This window comes from Cupressus sempervirens, chromosome 1, assembly GCF_028749045.1.
Source record: "Cupressus sempervirens isolate cs-2001-9-10 chromosome 1, ASM2874904v1, whole genome shotgun sequence".
NCBI classification, from domain to species: domain Eukaryota; kingdom Viridiplantae; phylum Streptophyta; class Pinopsida; order Cupressales; family Cupressaceae; genus Cupressus; species Cupressus sempervirens.
Window position 1 is genome coordinate 564,076,572 of NC_143118.1, and position 17,835 is coordinate 564,094,406.

Sequence of the window (17,835 nt, forward strand, 5' to 3'; positions counted from 1 at the left end):
ATCATAATATTGTAAATCTAGTATCTCTAAAACTAATCAATGCATAAAATCAACCTAAAAGAATTTGACAATGATAACAGAAATGCGATCTAGGGGCAGGCACTACATCCACCCCCCCTAGAATTAGGCTTACTCCTGGAAGCCCATTACTAAGAGACATGAATCAACACAAAACTAAGGTCCACTATCGGGGCAATTGGTCACTCTATGACCATATTGTCCACAAAAGTAATAATCTCCACTAAAGCCTCCCTGAGCTCTAGGTGCACGCGACTGATCAAAACTACCAACACTAGCATCCTCACTGAGAGCTCGAGGAACTCGATCCAACCTGTTGCGCATACTACGCTTCCAGTTGCGATAGTTCCCTGACTGTGACCCACCACTGTTACCATGGAAGAACTTCTGTCCCGACTTCTCTTGATTACTTCTAGAGAAGTTAGGAAATTTTTTAGAACTTCCAGTCCCTTGAGACTGGTTATCCCTCAATGCTCCTGAATAAAGTGCCCCTCTAGCCTGAACACCTGGTAGGCCACCTTGGCCTGAAGTCACACTCACCTCAACCAAAGTAGCTCGCAATATAGCATCCTTAAGGGTTTTAGGTTGGAAAACCTTAACACCCCCAATGATGTTAGCATTAAGTCCTCTAATGAAATGTTGGACCATCAATGGTGAACTATCACTAACTCCTGCATAAGACATAAGCTCGAAGAACTTACGCTCATACTCCACCATAGTCTTGGTACCCTGTCTCAAGTCATGGAACTCATCTGCCCTCTGAAGTTGCCACTGCTCTGATAGAAATCGCTCATGGAAGTGTTCAAGGGACAACTCCCATGTGATAGTCTACATATTTATCCCAAGTTTTTTCTCCTCCATATTCCACCAAATCGCTGCAAAGTGCTCTAAATGGGTGATGGCATATCTTGCTTTGACATTGGAGTCAAGGTCTTGCATGGAAAAAAATCTATCTAGAGAAATCAACCAATTCTCAGCATCATATCCAGTACCTTCTCCATTAAAAGGTTTGATCTTAACCCGTAATAGGTCCTTCATTTGGATGGACTGGCTAGATCGCCTTATGCTCTCTAGGCTCCTCCCTCTAGGACTCATGGACCTAACTCTATCTCCATGCTCTGAATGATGAACTCTATCCTGTAATGGTAGGTGTGCTAGGATCTCCTTGACCAAGTCTCTAGTGACCGGTCCTTCTGTCTCAGCATGTTGCTTAACACTATCATCCTCTCTAACCTCTTCCTAAATAGGGTCCCCTGAATGGAACAAGGAAGGAATATGGGGACTAACTCTCCCACGACTTCTACCATGTCCTGAGCTACGACCCCTAGCAATGGATCTAGAACCAGAAGTCATCTCTCCTACAACACCCACACACAACAACGGCATCTAAGAATCCATCATAACCATAGGGTCATAACTAACTAACATAAAGCAATAATCCAAAAAGTTTTAATAAGTTTTCTAGTTCCATGTTTAGAATTTTGTATCATTCAAAGTTTGTTGTTCAACAGTTTGGTTTCAAGTTTGATGTCAATATATGTTTGTCGTTTAAATACGTTGTAAGTTTACCAATTGCTCAAGTGATGGCGCACATAATGCCCAAAATTCTCAATGTTGAAACTCAGGCTCTGATACCAGATGTAATGCCCCGCTCGGGAACCCAAGAGAAATAAACCTAACATGTTACAATGTTTACTGAACTATTTTTTTTTTTTAAAAGTTTAAACAACATCAAGATAACATTAATGCGAAAGCAATATGAACATACACATCAAATACACATATGCAAATATAGATACAGTTTCAATTCCTCAAGAGTTCCTTTACGTTGAGTCACATTTAATAATTTTAAATTAATTAGTTTAAGTTCCAAGTACAATGTCTCATGATCATAAGGAAATGACAGATACATAATCGCATAAGCAAAGAATAAGTATAGCTAATACAATGAAAGTACATCCAATTAATAACATCCACTGCACATGTCGCAGGGTATGTAAAAATAGATACAATACATCAGAATACATGATAACATATATACATCATCTGAAAAGAAGTCTCTGAGATAAGAAATAAGAATGATAAAGGTACATCTTTTGCAATGAACATCCAACAGCTAGCAATGTGAAGGGGGACCCAAATGGTAAGAAGACACTACCTCCCGACCGCGTGGTTACCTAGTCAGGCTTCCACTCCCACCGTGCAGGGAAGATAATGAACGATTCACAAACGGCTATCAAACATAAAGCATTCCTAGGCAAGGTACCCCTAATAGCCAAAACTACCTCAAAGGTAACACATGCTACTCAAGAAGATAAAATAATCCAAAAGTAAGAACACTCAATCCAATACCGACACCACATAATCAAACATCATACATGAACCAAGTATAAACCAAATACCAAGATCATAAGATAAAGTCAACAAAAGACAATCACCTCAAGTCAAAAGCCACATGTCAAAAGTACATCATCCATGAATCACCAATCATCATCAATGAAAGTAAATAACCATAATAAACACATCTGACAGTAGATACACCACCAACAATAAGTACACCACCATAGATACACAAAATTTACAGAGGAGACTCAAAGTACATACTAGGGAGTGTCATCACATGGCTGCTTGAGTTACCCTGGACTGATCTCTTAATAGACCCCGGACCCTCAAGCGTTGAGTTACCCTGGACTGGTTACTCTAAACCCTGGACCCTCAACATCACACATATGGAAACTAGAAAGCCCTCTCCAGAAGACGAGGCACTCATCTCATTCCCATCCTTAGTCTATACAAGCACTAAAGGCATGGGTAGATCAAAAATCTCTAACTTATCTTTTTAGTGTGTTTCCCTCCATAAATTTTAATTACTAGATTATCACTTATTACATAACTTGCATTAGGTTACCCTGGTACTGACCACTTTGGGTCTCGGACCCCTATGCAAGCCACTCCCAAGTCATGTACCTAGACAACCTCTCCTAAGCACATAAAAACACAGTTGTGTCCCATACCACAACACGCACAAAAATCAAACTCGGTTCCTTAACATGCAACCTGATAACAAGATGGTTCTCCCATTCGAGTACACATAAAAGCTCCACAAATAAAACTCATAAATATAATCTCCAATATGAATGTCAAAACACATCATGACATCCAATCACATCAATAGTATAAAATAAATCTCACAAAACCTCTGGTGTACTCCCTAGACTGGTCAACATCTAAACAACGCCAAAATCTCAAGCATAGGAAGTACAAGTAAAACCATACAAATACTCAGAGTAAGTTTCATGTTTGGCTTAATCGAACTCACGTAGTTAAGTTGAACATAAGGTTTCATTTTCAGTTAAACACATGTTCGAGGTAATAAGTTTTCGCAATCATTCCTTTTTAACTAACCTATTTCTATATTTAAATGATTGTTCAATTACCTTATAACTAAGCTAAGGATAATCATTTATTTATTTATGTTATAAAAACAATCCTTAATGATTTTAAATAAAACAAATTCGACTTTATTAAAATCATTAAACCCTCATTAATATCTTCCATTAAATCAATAATCTATTTTTACAATTTTAACAAATAATGTCCATTATTAATTAACTTTAATTAAGCTAATATTAATTAAATTAATCAATAATTGTTCATTTAAATACTTGTATTAAAATCTTCATTGATTATCAATTTATTAATATTTAACTAAAAACTATTAATAATTATGAAAACTACATTAAAATATATTAATATTTAAATTATTAAATATTAATAAAGATCATTTAATAAAACATTATTAAATCACATTTATTAAATACATTTTAAAACACATTAAAATTTATACAAAAAAAAAACAAAATATATAAATATATAAATTTTGGCATGTTTAAAGGCTCGCCGGCCTGGTACCTGCGACACCAAGTACCCTACTGCGCACAGCAGCAGTGGTACCGGTTGCCGCAACTGACTCTACCGGCAGCAGGTATGGGGGGGGGGGGGGGGGGCGTATGTCCCCACCCTATAAATTTTATATATTATTTTTTTTTAAATTTTTAAAATTATAAAATTTCAAACAAACATTTTTTTAGTAATATATAAATATATTAAAATATTTTAAACAATCCAAATACATTATAATAAATTAATATTATTTTAAAATATATTTCTTTTAAAAATAATAACAATTTATATATATAAAATAAAACCTCTTTCTTTCTTCTCATTATTTAATTTTTTTATTTTTAAATACTATCTGCAAATATAGTATGGTAGAGAAGACACAACAAATCATTCGAATTTCTAATTTTAAATCTTCTTTTCCTTCAAACCCTACATGATTTAATTAATTTCCTCAATGATTCTTCTATATGAATAATGAGAGACTAATTTTAACCAATCAGATCTTGAAAACAATCGAGATGATAAACAAAATTTCAATCACCCAACAATCACGAAGCAAACAGATATTTCCAATTAAAATTGCATTCACGAGATTTCAAAACCTACCTCGCACTGATGCTAAAACTCTAACAGCTGGATGAAAATTTCTACTGCAAGCAAAATCCCTCAAGCTACGAACAATTCCTTCTTTTCCAAACCCTCTGAATTGCTCTCCAAACCTGTGTGTGTTCTTTGAAACCTGTGTCTAAAAAACTCGCCCCTAAATAATGACCCCAAAATCTTCTAATATAGAATCTAATTACCCTTTAGGGTTTCTATCTCCACAACTCTAAAATAATAATTACTTTATTTAATTAATTCTTTCTTGCACAATTAATTCGCTTTTAATTAAAATATTATTTTATTTTTCCTTCATGCACTTTAAGTGAATTGTTAAATTACTTTATTTAACTATCCACTTGACTTCTATTTTAATCAATTTATAGCTTATAAATCTCATGCGCACTTAATGCAATTAAATATCTTTATTAATTTCACATGTTTAATCTTTTCAACTAATTTCTTTTATTTTCAACTCATGCATAAATCATGCGAACTATAATCTTTATGATAATTAAATATCTTTTCACTTTTAATTTCATTTTTTTAGAAACTTAATTGATAAAATATTTATTAACTTAAATAACAATAATATTTAGCATTTATTTAAAAATGCACTCTAAATATATTATTATTAAATTAAATAAATATAATCACATTCTAAATTTAAACTTTATTTAACTTTTAAATATATTTAGAACGTTTAATTTGATAAATATTTATTAACTTAAATAACAATAATATTTAGCATTTATTTAAAAATGAACTCTAAATATATTATTATTAAATTAAATAAATATTATCATGTTCTAAATTTAATCTTAAAACTTTTATCTTCAATTTAATTCTTTATATTTAATTAATTTCTCAATTAATTAAATATAATTAAATATTCATAATATCATAATAATTTTTGATTAAATTAAGTTATTAATTTAATCTATTAATTAGACTTAATTAACAGAAATTCATCAAAGACTCGCAAAACGACATACGCACAAAATACTCACGGGTTTAAAAAAAATTAGACAATCTGTTACGAGTCCTCTTTGTAGGACAAGTATTATAGGCTATGGCTAGGATTGGACCTGATCATTATCTTCCCATTCTCACCATTTGAGTATTTGTAATAGGGCACGCTCATCCTGGCAATTCAGGGAAGTCCATGCCCGGTACCTGCATCCTGCATAAAAGACGAGCATGTACATGTATATAATATATCTAAACTAAACAAACAATGGCGAGGAGTGGTTCATCGTGTAGATCCCGACTAGCAGGTGACTACGACTCCCTCCCTTAACCACATCAAACACGTCAGACAGAAAGATAAAATAAACACGCACACCATACACATGCAAGTATGGGGTAAGTATCATCAAATGGGTACATATAATAATGCATCTCTATCAATACAACATAATCATCATTAAAGACATCATGTTAACATTTTTATAAAAGAAACCACATTTACTAACTAGGATCATTAAGATATCCTTAACAACACATGAATGAAATGAAATCAACAAGTATATATGTAATCCAAAACATGAAATAATATCATAATATTGTAAATCCAGTATCTCTAAAACTAATCAATGCATAAAATCAACCTAAAAGAATTTGACAATGATAACAGAAATGCGATCTAGGGGCAGGCACTACATCCACCCCCCCTAGAATTAGGCTTACTCCTGGAAGCCCATTACTAAGAGACATGAATCAACACAAAACTAAGGTCCACTATCGGGGCAATTGGTCACTCTATGACCATATTGTCCACAAAAGTAATAATCTCCACTAAAGCCTCCCTGAGCTCCAGGTGCACGCGACTGATCAAAACTACCAACACTAGCATCCTCACTGAGAGCTCGAAGAACTCTATCCAACCTGTTGCGCATACTACGCTTCCAGTTGCGATAGTTCCCTGACTGTGAACCACCACTGTTACCATGGAAGAACTTCCGTCCCGGCTTCTCTTGATTACTTCTAGAGAAGTTAGGAATTTTTTTAGAACTTCCAGTCCCTTGAGAATGGTTATCCCTCAATGCTCCTGAATAAAGTGCCCCTCTAGCCTGAACACCTGGTAGGCCACCTTGGCTTGAAGTCACACTCACCTCAACCAAAGTAGCTCGCAATATAGCATCCTTAAGGGTTTTAGGTTGGAAAACCTTAACATCCCCAATGATGTTAGCATTAAGTCCTCTAATGAAATGTTGGACCATCAATGGTGAACTATCACTAACTCCTGCATAAGACATAAGCTCGAAGAACTTACGCTCATACTCCACCACAGTCTTGGTACCCTGTCTCAAGTCATGGAACTCATCTGCCCTCTGAAGTTGCCACTGCTCTGATAGAAATCGCTCATGGAAGTGTTCAAGGGACAACTCCCATGTGACAGTCTACATATTTATCCCAAGTTTCTTCTCCTCCATATTCCACCAAATCGCTGCAAAGTGCTCTAAATGGGTGATGACATATCTTGCTTTGACATTGGAGTCAAGGTCTTGCATGGAAAAACATCTATCTAGAGAAATCAACCAATTCTCAGCATCATATCCAGTACCTTCTCCATTAAAAGGTTTGATCTTAACCCGTAATAGGTCCTTCATCTGGATGGACTGGCTAGATCGCCTTATGCTCTCTAGGCTCCTCCCTCTAGGACTCATGGACCTAACTCTATCTCCATGCTCTGAATGATGAACTCTATCCTGTAATGGTAGGTGTGCTAGGATCTCCTTGACCAAGTCTCTAGTGACCGGTCCTTCTGTCTCAGCATGTTGCTTAACACTATCATCCTCTCTAACCTCTTCCTAAATAGGGTCCCCTGAATGGAACAAGGAAGGAATACGGGGACTAACTCTCCCACGACTTCTACCATGTCCTAAGCTACGACCCCTAGCAATGGATCTAGAACCAGAAGTCATCTCTCCTACAACACCCACACACAACAACGACATCTAAGAATCCATCATAACCATAGGGTCATAACTAACTAACATAAAGCAATAATCCAAAAAGTTTTAATAAGTTTTCTAGTTCCATGTTTAGAATTTTGTATCATTCAAAGTTTGTTGTTCAACAGTTTGGTTTCAAGTTTGATGTCAATATATGTTTGTCGTTTAAATACGTTGTAAGTTTACCAATTGCTCAAGTGATGGCGCACATAATGCCCAAAATTCTCAATGTTGAAACTCAGGCTCTGATACTAGATGTAATGCCCCGCTCGAGAACCCAAGAGAAATAAACCTAACATGTTACAATGTTTACTGAACTATTTTTTTTTTTTTAAAGTTTAAACAACATCAAGATAACATTAATGCGAAAGAAATATGAACATACACATCAAATACACATATGCAAATATAGATACAGTTTCAATTCCTCAAGAGTTCCTTTACGTTGAGTCACATTTAATAATTTTAAATTAATTAGTTTAAGTTCCAAGTACAATGTCTCGTGATCATAAGGAAATGATAGATACATAATCGCATAAGCAAAGAATAAGTATAGCTAATACAATGAAAGTACATCCAATTAATAACATCCACTGCACATGTCGCAGGGTATGTAAAAATAGATACAATACGTCAGAATACATGATAACATATATACATCATCTGAAAAGAAGTCTCTGAGATAAGAAATAAGAATGATAAAGGTACATCTTCTGCAATGAACATCCAACAGCTAGCAATGTGAAGGGGGACCCAAATGGTAAGAAGACACTACCTCCCGACCGCGTGGTTACCTAGTCAGGCTTCCACTCCCACCGTGCAGGGAAGATAATGAACGATCCACAAACGGCTATCAAACATAAAGCATTGCTAGGCAAGGTACCCCTAATAGCCAAAACTACCTCAAAGGTAACACATGCTACTCAAGAAGATAAAATAATCCAAAAGTAAGAACACTCAATCCAATACCGACACCACATAATCAAACATCATACATGAACCAAGTATAAACCAAATACCAAGATCATAAGATAAAGTCAACAAAAGACAATCACCTCAAGTCAAAAGCCACATGTCAAAAGTACATCATCCATGAATCACCAATCATCATCAATGAAAGTAAATAACCATAATAAACACATTCGACAATAGATACACCACCAACAATAAGTACACCACCAGAGATACACAAAATCTACAGAGGAGACTCAGACTACATACTAGGGAGTGTCATCACATGGCTGCTTGAGTTACCCTGGACTGATCTCTTAATAGACCTCGGACCCTCAAGCATTGAGTTACCCTGGACTGGTTACTCTGAACCTCGGACCCTCAACATCACACATATGGAAACTAGAAAGCCCTCTCCAGAAGATGAGGCACTCATCTCATTCCCATCCTTAGTCTATACAAGCACTAAAGGCATGGGTAGATCAAAAATCTCTAACTTATCTTTTTAGTGTGTTTCCCCCCATAAATTTTAATTACTAGATTATCACTTATTACATAACTTGCATTAGGTTAGCCTGGTACTGACCACTTTGGGTCCCGGACCCCTATGCAAGCCACTCCCAAGTCATGTACCTAGACAACCTCTCCTAAGCACATAAAAACACAGTTGTGTCCCATACCACAACACCCATAAAAATCAAACTCGATTCCTTAATAGGCAACCTGATAACAAGATGGTTCTCCCATTCGAGTACACATAAAAGCTCCACAAATAAAACTCATAAATATAATCTCCAATATGAATGTCAAAACACATCATGACATCCAATTACATCAATAGTATCAAATAAATCTCACAAAACCTCTGGTGTACTCCCTAGACTGGTCGACATCTAAACAACGCCAAAATCTCAAGCATAGGAAGTACAAGTAAAACCATACAGATACTCAGAGTAAGTTTCATGTTTGGCTTAATCGAACTCACATAGTTAAGTTGAACATAAGGTTTCATTTTTAGTTAAACACATGTTCGATGTAATAAGTTTTCGCAATCATTCCTTTTTAACTAACCCATTTCTATATTTAAATGATTGTTCAATTACCTTATAACTAAGCTAAGGATAATCATTTATTTATTTATGTTATAAAAACAATCCTTAATGATTTTAAATAAAACAAATTCGACTTTATTAAAATCATTAAACCCTCATTAATATCTTCCATTAAATCAATAATCTATTTTTACAATTTTAACAAATAATGTCCATTATTAATTAACTTTAATTAAGCTAATATTAATTAAATTAATCAATAATTGTTCATTTAAATACTTATATTAAAATCTTCATTGATTATCAATTTATTAATATTTAACTAAAAACTATTAATAATTATGAAAACTACATTAAAATATATTAATATTTAAATTATTAAATATTAATAAAGATCATTTAATAAAACATTATTAAATCACATTTATTAAATACATTTTAAAACACATTAAAATTTATACAAAAAAAAAAAAAAATATAAAAATATATAAATTTCAGCGTGTTTAAAGGCCCGCCGACCTGGTACCTGCGACAACAGGTACCCTGCTGCGTGCAGCAGCAGCGGTACCGGCTGCCGCAGTAGACTTTGCCGACAGCAGGTACGGGGGGGGGGGGGGGGGGGGGGGTATGTCCCCACCCTATAAATTATATATATATATATATATATTTTTTAAATTTTAAAAATTATAAAATTTCAAACAAATATTTTTTTAGTAATATATAAAATATATTAAAATATTTTAAACAATCCAAATACATTATAATAAATTAATATTATTTTTAAATATATTTCTTTTTAAAATAATAACAATTTATATATATAAAATAAAACCTCTTTCTTTCTTCTCATTATTTAATTATTTAATTTTTAAATACTATCTGCAAATATAGTATGGTAGAGAAGACACAACAAATCATTCGAATTTCTAATTTTAAATCTTCTTTTCCTTCAAACCCTACATGATTTAATTAATTTCCTCAATGATTCTTCTATATGAATAATGAGAGACTAATTTTAACCAATCGGATATTGAAAACAATCGAGATGATAAACAAAATTTCAATCACCCAACAATCACGAAGCAAATAGATATTTCCAATTAAAATTGCATTCACGAGATTTCAAAACCTACCTCGTACTGATGCTAAAACTCTAACAGCTGGATGAAAATTTCTACTGCAAGCAAAATCCCTCAAGCTACAAACAATTCCTTCTTTTTCAAACCCTCTCAATTGCTCTCCAAACCTATGTGTGTTCTTTGAAACCTGTGTCTAAAAAACTCTCCCCTAAATAATGACCCCAAAACCCTCTAATATAGAATCTAATTACCCTTTAGGGTTTCTATCTCCACAACTCTAAAATAATAATTACTTTATTTAATTAATTCTTTCTTACACAATTAATTCGCTTTTAATTAAAATATTATTTTATTTTTCCTTCATGCACTTTAAGTGAATTGTTAAATTACTGTATTTAACTATCCACTTGACTTCTATTTTAATCAATTTATAACTTATAAATCTCATGCGCACTTAATGAGATTAAATATCTTTATTAATTTCACATGTTTAATCTTTTCAATTAATTTCTTTTATTTTCAACTCATGCATAAATCATGCGAACTATAATCTTTATGATAATTAAATATCTTTTCACTTTTAATTTCATTTTTTTAGAAACTTAATTGATAAAATATTTATTAACTTAAATAACAATAATATTTAACATTTATTTAAAAATGTACTCTAAATATATTATTATTAAATTAAATAAATATAATCACGTTCTAAATTTAAACTTTATTTAACTTTTAAATATATTTAGAACGTTTAATTTGATAAATATTTATTAACTTAAATAACAATAATATTTAGCATTTATTTAAAAATGAACTCTAAATATATTATTATTAAATTAAATAAATATTATCATGTTCTAAATTTAATATTAAAACTTTTATCTTCAATTTAATTCTTTATATTTAATTAATTTCTCAATTAATTAAATATAATTAAATATTCATAATATCATAATAATTTTTCATTAAATTAAGTTATTAATTTAATCTATTAATTAGACTTAATTAACAGAAATTCATTAAAGACTCACAAAACGACATACGCACAAAATACTCACGGGTTTAAAAAAAAGTAGACAATCTGTTACGAGTCCTCTTTGTAGGACAAGTATTATAGGCTATGGCTAGGATTGGACCTGATCATTATCTTCCCATTCTCACCATTTGAGTATTTGTAATAGGGCACGCTCATCCTGGCAATTCAGGGAAGTCCATGCCCGGTACCTGCATCTTGCATAAAAGACGAGCATGTACATGTATATAATATATCTAAACTAAACAAACAATGGCGAGGAGTGGTTCATCGTGTAGATCCCGACTAGCAGGTGACTACGACTCCCTCCCTTAACCACATCAAACACGTCAGACAGAAAGATAAAATAAACACGCACACCATACACATGCAAGTATGGGGTAAGTATCATCAAATGCGTACATATAATAATGCATCTCTATCAATACAACATAATCATCATTAAAGACATCATGTTAACATTTTTATAAAAGAAACCACATTTACTAACTAGGATCATTAAGATATCGTTAACAACACATGAATTAAATGAAATCAATAAGTATATATGTAATCCAAAACATGAAATAATATCATAATATTGTAAATCCAGTATCTCTAAAACTAATCAATGCATAAAATCAACCTAAAAGAATTTGACAATGATAACCGAAATGCGATCTAGGGGCAGGCACTACAAGGTCTGATTGTATGTGCCATTGAAAATGGGAGAGAGAAAAAAAACTACTGAATATATATAAGGTCTGATTACTGAAAATTTTGCAGAGCCCTAGATTTGATAACGTGGCTTTGATACCATGTAAAGTTCTACAAATTTTTATCTTGAATCAGACTTATAATGCAGTTCCAAGATGCTAAGAATGATCTTTAACACAATATGTGTATTCAAATTTTATTGTTGCTGATATAACTGATGTTTTACCGTATGTACAGTCTCCTATACTCGATCTTGAGTGATGGAGAATATCTCTAGTTATATTCTCGTTGGAAGGAGAATGCTTGGAGAATCAAACTACTGTGTATGTATGTTCTCCAAACTGCATTCTCAACCCTACATATATCCGATCTAGAGGGTATGTCCCTCAAGGGACATGACCCCTAGTTTTGGCAATAAAACAATATTATCCCTAAATCGGCAATTTCAAGGATTATGTTTAGAATTAACAAAACTAAACATTAGTTTAGTTAAATGCAAAACAAGAACACCTATTTGGAAATCATTGGCACCTCTAGGAAAGATATAAATGTATTACTTGCCAATCATTGGATATATATTATCCATAAAAGAAGGTACGGCCTATACGAACAGACCTGTAGAATTATCCAAATTACATTCTTAACAAATTGTTCTATAAAAAAATCCACCAAAAAACCCTACAATTTTTGTTGTAAAAAAAATAGACAAGAAAAATCTCTAAAATTCTATAAAATTTCTAGATAATTAGATTACTATTTATATTTGAACTAATTGCCAAAAACCAACCTCACTACCAAATTATATTGAATATTTAACAAAAGAGAGTAATACTTCCTAAATAAGCAATTATGAAAAAAACCTTCAATAAAGGAAACGATCAAAAACTAAAGACAAAATAAAAAATTATCAAACCAACTAAACAACTTAAAACAGAAAGTTACAAAAAAAAACTCACTCACTTAAAAGAAAGTTACAAGATCATAATACTAAATATTAGAATATTGCTTCAAAAAATTTCCTACTTAATCAACAGAAAGTTACTAAAAACTGAATCACTTAAAAGAAAGTTACAAGACCATCATACTAAATATTACAATATTGCTCCAGAAAAATTTCCCTTTGTTCTCACTTTGTCAACTATTTACTTGAGTACATTTGTAATTATCCTATCATTTGTTTACATATGATGTTGGATCACACTCCAATGGGTCTGCATGTGATCCCAAAAGTTGAGGCAACCAAAATAATTTTTTCCAAAAGCTCTCAACCTCACTCGTTTTAATTGCATTTTCCACTGGAGTCCAGAACTAATCAAGAAAGTTACTAAAAACTGACTCGCTTGATCTAAAGTTGAAGGACCATAATACTAAATATTACAATATTTTTTTAATAATTTTTCCCTATTGTCCTGACATCTGTCAACTATTGATTTGACTGCATTTATAATTCTACTATCATTTGATTTCCTATGATGTTAAATCACACTCCAATGGTCCTGCATGTGATCCCAAAAGTTGATGCAACCAAGATGTTTTTTTCCGAAAGCTCTCAACCTCACTCATTTTAACTGCACTTTGCACTGGAGTCCAGAGCTACTCAGAAAAACAGTTAGAATTGAAAAACTAATTGTTCTCTACCTTGTGGTGACATAGAGCATCAAGCAGGGCAATCAAGTCCCCCACAATATGAAATGCAGTATAATTGTTTGCAGCCGGAGGAGCATCAGTGGCTCCGTATCCTCTCATATCAAGGGCCAAAGCGTGAAACCCCGCCTTCGTCAATGCTTTCATCTGGTGACGCCAAGAATACCACAGGTCGGGAAAGCCGTGTATGAGCAACACAACAGGGCCTGAAACGCCATTCATTCACTCATTATACAATCCCTATTCCTGTTTTTCAGAACAATAGAACGAAAACACACCTGATCCTTGCTCTGCAACATGCATTTTGATGCCATTGACATTTATCGTCCTGTGTGACACTTCCCCTGCCATTCTCGTTTTTTATCTCCTTGACTACCCAGCGATTGCCCTGCAATTTGTGAAAACACTTCAGACAATCTATAGGCGAGTGCCATTGTCGGCGTTAGCATCACATCATCGCAATTGCCGACAACATTGTAAAGCAAGTCATATATGTCTTGGAGGTGTTTATACCTCCGACCTTTTAAGACGAAATAGTTTCATCTAATATTAGATACTGGTTTCAAATTATTCTATTTATTTAAGATCTTAATTAAGCCGATAGGCTTTTTTATTGTGGCACACAATAGTCTGAAAATTGTCTAACATCTGAAAACTGTCAGATGTTCGCCGGAAATATATTAATTTGATGTGTGGCCAAGCCGCGCGCGATAGGCGGTTTACATAGTTTAGATGGTAATTTTACTTCATAATGTGGCTTATCATTTTTAGTTAGTTGATGTTAGTTCGGGTTCGGGTATGTTAGTTTTAGAAAGCATCCAATAGCATTGGTAATGCTGGAATTTTAGTGGGCAAGTAGTTTTAAATAAGCATGTGTGTGCAACATGCATGGACACATGATGTTCGGGTGTGCAGATAGTTGGGAGAACGACCCCAATACGTGGAGCATAATAAACAAAAAAAAGAGGGATTGCCACGAGTTTTTAGGAGAGGAAGCAGCTCGATAATAGAGGGGAATCCGATGGTAATGACGTGAGAATAGGTGGTTGTGAGAACCAGCATGTAATGACAGGGGTAACAGATCAGAGACTCATTTGCTGTCATGGCCTTCGTTGCACCACTACTAGTAAACAAATTGGCTGATGCCAACCTACCATTAGTCCTCATCTCCAAGATGCCAGGCTTGAGTCAAGAAACAACCAACAATGGCGGCTCCTCTGGCACAATGTATTTGGGGGATCTTATGGAAACAGATCCTGCAAAAGCCCTAAATGTGAGAATAAAGCAGGATGACACTGCCACCTTGCTTTACTCCTCTGGCACCACTGGCCTCAGCAATGGCGTCATCTCCACCCACAGAAACCTCATTTCCATGGTCTCTGTTTTGATTAACAGGTTTAAATTGTCTACCACTTCTAACAATTGCTTTTTGTGCACTGTCCCCATGTTTCACATCTATGGCATTGCAGCTTTTGCATGTGAGTTGCTGGCCACTGGATCCACTATTGTTGTTCTATCTAAGTTTGAGCTGGGGGAAATGCTTGGGGCCATTGACAAGTACAAAGTGACCTATTTGCCTCTTGTGCCCTCAAAATCGCTGGTTCTCACTAAAACAGAGATTGTTAAGAAGTATGATTTGAAGTCTCTGCATTCTGTGACGTGTGTTGCAGTGCCCCTCACCAAGGAGTTAACTAAAGAGTTCATTTCTAGATTTTTCTCCATCACATTAATGCATGTAAGTTAACCCTCCTTTTTAGGGTTTTTCCTTAACCTCAGTTGTGGTAGAAGAAGAGATTCTCTTAGAATTTGATAACTGTTTATAACCATCCATGTTTTGTTTTTGTTTTGGTTTTGAGAAGCCTTAAAACTTTGAGCACTGCTTTTGTTTTCTGATTGGTGGGAACATTTTTACCTAGGGTTATGGGCTGACAGAAACAGCTGCAACAGGAGCATTAACATATAGCCAAGAGGATAGTAGACACTATGGAACAACAGGCAAAGATTGTGGATCCTGATTCTGGCATTGCTCTTCCTCCAAATCAAAGGGGGGGAGTTGTGGCTTTAGAGCCCAACAATCATGAAAGGTGTGAAAAATTTTCTTCCTTCCTTGTGGATTTATTTTTCATCCTCATAGCGGATAAGGTGCGATATGCCGAGTGTTCTTTTGTAGAGTTGTGAACTGCCTTGAACCAATAATCAAGATGCTAGGTGTCATGGCCCTTTTATTTCTTTCCTGATCTCTTTTTCAGCGAGCACTAGGATAATAATGCATTAGGGTGTGTGTAAATTAGCTTACCTCCAAACATGACTACTTTCCTTTGCAAACATAATATTTAGTTTTATTACCAAGCACTTACCTTCATGGATTGGCTTGTAGCCTCTCTAAAGCAGAGATGTGAGTGTTCAAGCACGTGCTTAGAAAAAAAAACCTCCTGTTAAAGATGTTCATTCATGAGTTCAATCAAAAAAGGGACCCTAAACTAATTAGTCAAGGCTCCCCAAAACTGCAGTGAACATGTGGGCAAGTTTTTGATGTAATAAAAATGGAATGCATTTCTCAGATGTCTAACAATCATAGGAAAAGAGTGTGACCCAGTTTTTAGTTCTCTTCATTGCAATAAAATGGCCCATGTCCCCACCCAATATGTAGCAAAAATAGGGGATTCTATAAAATAATGCAATAGCATAATCTTACCCAAAAATTTACAATTTAAAGAGAAATAATTATAGGCTGCAAGTTAAGTTACTATAATGGTAAGTAATGTGCCAATGTAAAGGAGGTCTTAAATGGCTGGTTAACTCGTGTCATTCAATTGTAGGTTACTTTAGCAATCCATAAGCTACTACTTTGGACGAAAAAGGGTGGCTACGTATAGGTGACCTCTACTACATTGACAATGAAGGCTATCTCTTTGTAGTGGATAGACTCAAAGAACTCATTAAATACAAAGGTTATCAGGTAGTTAAAAAGCTACATTTGCTTCAACAGGATTGATTTGTTAGTATCTCACTTGCTATGTACTCTTTTGGACACACTGAAAAATGGAAGTCCATTTTAATACAATCGTAATGATGATTTGATATTGGTGTACATTGTGATTTTATAGGTTGCTCCACCAAAATTAGAAGCACTTCTTTTTTCTCATCCTAAGATTGTTGATGTCGCAATGATACCATAAGTAGGAATTGGTTTTGCATTCTCTTGAAAAGTAAAAACAGACTTAAAAGCCAATACCTAATTCAAAGCCTATTCAGAGAGTTCAAAAAAAAATTGAGCACCACATTGGCAATCATGAGTTCCAATGTTGTAGGACAGAAAGTTGAAATTGTTATATTTTGATGCAGGTTTTTGAACAAGGAAGTAGGGCAAGTTCCAATGTCGTACATTATTAGAAAATAGGGCAGTGCACTCTCTGAATCTACTGTTGTCGAATTTGTTGCCAAACGGGTATTTTGCTTCTTTTTAAAAAAATTCAAGTTGTGTTTTGATTTCTCATTGTTGGATTGGAATTTAAGGATTTCCTTCAATCTCTTCTAAGTACTATGAAATAATTAGTGGTACTGGTATGTCTAATATCAGGTGGCTCCTTACAAGAAGGTTCAAAGGGTGGCTTTTGTGAGTGGGATTGTAAAAACTGTAGCAGGAAAGATATTAAGAAAGGACTTGATTAAATTTTCTACATCAAGACTTTGAAGGCCTTTTTTAAAAAAAAGTTTCAGTATCCAGATTCTCTTCTAATTGCAAAACACATGCAAATAATAGCATTTTAGATAGAGGAAATCAGAGCCAAGGAAAGGGACATCTGACTGTAGCTAAATACAGAAGGTTTTGTATCTTCTTATATATGTTGGGACGACTTAACTATCATATACTAAAGTTTGATTCCTAAGTTAAGAGTGTC

At 34.1% G+C, this 17,835-nt stretch overlaps 2 pseudogenes across 1 annotated transcript in view; one reads left to right on the forward strand and one right to left on the reverse strand.

Annotated features, from left to right (window-relative positions):
- Positions 1 to 14,362, reverse strand: part of LOC149578677 (epoxide hydrolase 1-like) — a 183,054-nt pseudogene extending 168,692 nt beyond the window's left edge. The window contains exons 1-2 of the transcript XR_016364731.1: positions 14,212 to 14,362; positions 13,928 to 14,139 (exon numbers count right to left, since the gene is read on the reverse strand). The product of XR_016364731.1 is annotated as an epoxide hydrolase 1-like (transcript). The remainder of the gene's footprint in view (positions 1 to 13,927; positions 14,140 to 14,211) is intronic.
- Positions 14,363 to 15,017: 655 nt separating this feature from the next.
- Positions 15,018 to 17,627, forward strand: LOC149578679 (beta-phenylalanine coenzyme A ligase-like; annotated as a pseudogene).
- The last annotated feature ends 208 nt before the right edge of the window (positions 17,628 to 17,835 follow it).